The sequence below is a fragment of the Schistocerca piceifrons genome, chromosome 2, assembly GCF_021461385.2.
Source record: "Schistocerca piceifrons isolate TAMUIC-IGC-003096 chromosome 2, iqSchPice1.1, whole genome shotgun sequence".
NCBI lineage: Eukaryota > Metazoa > Arthropoda > Insecta > Orthoptera > Acrididae > Schistocerca > Schistocerca piceifrons.
The window spans coordinates 897964383-897969467 of NC_060139.1; the positions used below are offsets into that span (position 1 = coordinate 897964383).

General features: G+C 46.7%; 1 pseudogene; it reads left to right on the top strand.

Moving 5' to 3' along the window:
* Window positions 1-1211: 1211 nt before the first annotated feature.
* Window positions 1212-1329, top strand: LOC124778406 (annotated as a pseudogene).
* The last annotated feature ends 3756 nt before the right edge of the window (window positions 1330-5085 follow it).

The window sequence follows — 5085 nt, forward strand, 5'->3', positions numbered from 1 at the left end:
GGGCATGGATGTTTGTGATGTCCTTAGGTTAGTTAGGTTTAACTAGTTCTAAGTTCTAGGGGACTAATGACCTCAGCAGTTGAGTCCCATAGCGCTCAGAGCCATTCTCTTGAATAAATCGTCCAGTTTTCTGAAATAGTAATCATTTGTGTCTCTACATGTTTATTATTGAACCATGGCCGGCTGTCATAGATGCCGTTTGTTCTTTGGCATTTTGTCGCAATCGAGCGGCGTCTTATTTCTCCCTGATGTACTACCATAACAAGTTGCTGACTTGCCTCTGTCAGTGGCAGCAGCAGCGCTTATCGATACTAGTACTGCTATATCATATTTGGTGTCACCGCTATATTTCCGTGTGGTGGGGTGTGTGGCAGTCGGTCGGTTGGGACAGAGCACCGAGGAAGTCTCCACAGTGTGAGGTCAGGCCAGGACCGCTGGTGGCATGCACATGCGGTCGGATTGTGAGGTGCTAGCTGTGAGAGCTACAAAGTTCGTTGCCCACCGAACCTGAACATTGAAGTTGAGTGATCAGCTAACCTGTTATGAAACCTCAACTGCTGTGACATCTCTTCGTTCATTGCAGGTTGTTGCTTCCTGGGCCAATGTTTGTATGGTGTGTTGGAGTCGCCGAAATTTTGCAGCCGTCGTGCTGTATGGTCTTTAACTATTAAATTGTTTGTTACTTATCAGTGAAGTGCACCAGCGGGATTTTCTGCCTTGTGGCAGTTACCTGCCCTGGTCGTTAGCGTAGTTTCCCGGCAATGTGTTTTTCCTCACCGTGTTGATGCTGTCCGGCATGGCTAGTAGTTCCACAGCCTTTTAGTTTTAGGTTCATATTTTTTTCTTAAGAGTGGTTATTGTGCCTTGGCTATTTTTAGATGCCAATTTTGAAGATATAGTGCGGCTGGTATCTTCGTCCTCCTCTGATATCTTCCGCTGTCATCCCATTGGTCAGGTGGATGGGAAATTATTAGGTTGTTGGTCAGTCCTTCAGCCGTCCCTGGGTTAGGTTGCCATCCAATTATTTAACCTTACTCTTGGCTTCCTGTCTCACCTGACCTTACATTAAAGCTAGCTCCTCAGGCCGACCCTTCAAACACTTTTGAGCACCACTGTTCTGTTAGTTTTAGATTGCGATTTTCATCTTAGTCTGATGTACTGTGCGAAACCTTCAGCCGTCTATTAATTTACTTCGTTTGAATTTTAAAATAGGCACCGGCATTACCGCAGTGGATACACCGGTTCCCGTGTGATCACCGAAGTTAAGCGCTGTCGGGCGTGGTCGGCACTTGGATGGGTGACCATCCAGGCCGCCATGCGTTGTTGCCATTTTCGGGGTGCACTCAGCCTTGTGACGCCAATTGAGGAGCTACTCGACCGAATGGTAACGGCTTCGGTCAAGAATACCGTCATAACGACCGGGAGAGCGGTGTGCTGACCCTGCGCCCCTCCTATCCGCATCCTCCACCGAGGATGACACGGCGGTCGGATGGTCCCGGTAGGCCACTCGTGGCCTGAAGACGGAGTGAGTGAATTTTAAAATAAGGCCTTCAGCTGACTTAAATTAAAATTTGAAGATTGATTGGTTTAAAAACTAAATTTTGAAAGTTTGTTCTATCTGAAATTCTCGTTATACAGGCCTTAAGCCCTGAGTTGTTCAATGTCTAATGTGTGGTCTTCAGCCAAGCTTTTACGTGATATATTTTTAAGATAAGGCCTTCAGCCGTCTTAAATTAAAATTTTGAAAACTGATTTCTGTAAAACTAATTTTTTTTTAAACAATTGCTCTATCTGGAATTCTTGTTATCCAGGCCCTAAGCCTTGAGTTGTACAATGTCTCATGTGTTGCCTTCATCCGAGTATGTACGTGAAAATAAAATTACATATACACTCCTGGAAATGGAAAAAAGAACACATTGACACCGGTGTGTCAGACCCACCATACTTGCTCCGGACACTGCGAGAGGGCTGTACAAGCAATGATCACACGCACGGCACAGCGGACACACCAGGAACCGCGGTGTTGGCCGTCGAATGGCGCTAGCTGCGCAGCATTTGTGCACCGCCGCCGTCAGTGTCAGCCAGTTTGCCGTGGCTTACGGAGCTCCATCGCAGTCTTTAACACTGGTAGCATGCCGCGACAGCGTGGACGTGAACCGTATGTGCAGTTGACGGACTTTGAGCGAGGGCGTATAGTGGGCATGCGGGAGGCCGGGTGGACGTACCGCCGAATTGCTCAACACGTGGGGCGTGAGGTCTCCACAGTACATCGATGTTGTCGCCAGTGGTCGGCGGAAGGTGCACGTGCCCGTCGACCTGGGACCGAACCGCAGCGACGCACGGATGCACGCCAAGACCGTAGGATCCTACGCAGTGCCGTAGGGGACCGCACCGCCACTTCCCAGCAAATTAGGGACACTGTTGCTCCTGGGGTATCGGCGAGGACCATTCGCAACCGTCTCCATGAAGCTGGGCTACGGTCCCGCACACCGTTAGGCCGTCTTCCGCTCACGCCCCAACATCGTGCAGCCCGACTCCAGTGGTGTCGCGACAGGCGTGAATGGAGGGACGAATGGAGACGTGTCGTCTTCAGCGATGAGAGTCGCTTCTGCCTTGGTGCCAATGATGGTCGCATGCGTGTTTGGCGCCGTGCAGGTGAGCGCCACAATCAGGACTGCATACGACCGAGGCACACAGGGCCAACACCCGGCATCATGGTGTGGGGAGCGATCTCCTACACTGGCCGTACACCACTGGTGATCGTCGAGGGGACACTGAATAGTGCACGGTACATCCAAACCGTCATCGAACCCATCGTTCTACCATTCCTAGACCGGCAAGGGAACTTGCTGTTCCAACAGGACAATGCACGTCCGCATGTATCCCGTGCCACCCAACGTGCTCTAGAAGGTGTAAGTCAACTACCCTGGCCAGCAAGATCTCCGGATCTGTCCCCCATTGAGCATGTTTGGGACTGGATGAAGCGTCGTCTCACGCGGTCTGCACGTCCAGCACGAACGCTGGTCCAACTGAGGCGCCAGGTGGAAATGGCATGGCAAGCCGTTCCACAGGACTACATCCAGCATCTCTACGATCGTCTCCATGGGAGAATAGCAGCCTGCATTGCTGCGAAAGGTGAATATACACTGTACTAGCGCCGACATTGTGCATGCTCTGTTGCCTGTGTCTATGTGCCTGTGGTTCTGTCAGTGTGATCATGTGATGTATCTGACCCCAGGAATGTGTCAATGAACTTTCCCCTTCCTGGGACAATGAATTCACGGTGTTCTTATTTCAATTCCCAGGAGTGTATTTTTAAGTACGGCCTTCAGCCACGTGTATTCTTTAAAGTAATTTTTATAACTTGTGTTCAGACCTTCAGCCGTACTTGTTTTTGGTGTGGTTTAGGGCCTTCAGCCCAGGAGGTATTGCAAGTTTTCTTAACTAGGCATTCAGCCGTGTTGTTTTAATTTTATCCTTTTAAGGCAATGTGTAATTAAGTGGTTCGTAGGAAAATAAACGTTTGTGTGTTTTGTGCAACTAACAGTAACTGATTAGGGGCTCCTCCACAACCATAACCTGATGCACTCTATCCTGCGAAACCACATTTCAATTATATTGTAAGTAGGCTGTTTAGGTTTTTATGTCGGTTACGCCATGTAGCGCTCTGTATGAAAATCACTGGCTGTACTGTGTGCAGTCTGTGGCTGGTTGGTGTTGTTGGAATATTCGCTTTGTAGTGTTGGGCAGTTGGATGTGAACAGCACGTAGCGTTGCGCAGTTGGAGGTGAGCCGCCAGCAGTGGTGGATGTGGGGAAAGAGATGGCAGAGTTTTGAGAGCGGACGATCTGGACGAGTGTCCGTCAGAAAAAGGAAATTTGTAATACTGGATGTCATGAACTGATATACCGGGTGATCCAAAAGTCAGTATAAATTTGAAAACTTAATAAACCACGGAATAATTAGATAGAGAGGTAAAAATTGACACACATGCTTGGTAATGACATGGGGTTTTATTAGAACAAAAAAAAAAAAAAAATTATTGCTAGACGCGTCAAAGATCTCTTGCGCGCGTCGTGTGGTGGTGATCGTGTGCTCAGCCGCCACTTTTGTCATGGTTGGCCTCCCAGGTTCCCAGACCTCAGTCCGTGCGATTATTGGCTTTGGAGTTACCTGAAGTCGCAAAAGTATCGTGATCGACCGACATCTCTAGGGATGCTGAAAGACAACATCCGACGCCAATGCCTCACCATAACTCCGGACATTCTTTACAGTGCTGTTGACATTATTCCTCGACTACAGCTATTGTTGAGGAATGATGGTGGACATATTGAGCATTTCCTGTAAAGAACATTATCTTTGTTTTGTCTTACTTGGTTATGCTAATTATTGCTATTCTGATCAGATGAAGCGCCATCTATCGGACATTTTTTGAACATTTGTATTTTTTTGGCTCTAATAAAACCCCATGTCATTCTAAGCATGTGTGTCAATTTGTACCTCTCTATCTACATTATTCAGTGATTTATTCAGTTTTCAAATTTATACTGACTTTTTGATCACCCTGTATATGTTATGACCTTTGAATACTATTAAGGTAAATACATTATTTGTTCTCCATCAAAATCTTTCATTTGCTAACTATGCCTATCAGTAGTTAGTGCCTTCAGTAGTCAGAATCCTTTATTTAGCTGGCAGTATTGGCGCTCGCTGTGTTGCGGTAGTTCGAGTAACGACGATTTTTGTGAGGTAAGTGATTCATGAAAGGTATAGATTACTGTTAGTCAGGGCCATTCTTTTGTAGGGATTATTGAAAATCAGATTGTGTTGCGTAAAAAAAAAAAAATAAAAGAAAGAAAAAAATTGTGTGTCAATTTACTGTTGATCAGAATAAGTAAAGAGAGAAATGTCTGAGTATGTACAGTTTTGCTCAGCTGTTTGAAAATCAAATAACGTAGAGGTTTTCCAGCACTGTCATACATACATTTTTCTAAGGGGACGTTTCAATATCCGTCGATTTCCGTCTCATTCGGATAAATCGTTCGCGGTGCGTCGCTTGTTTTTTCTTTATTTGGTAAGTTGGAT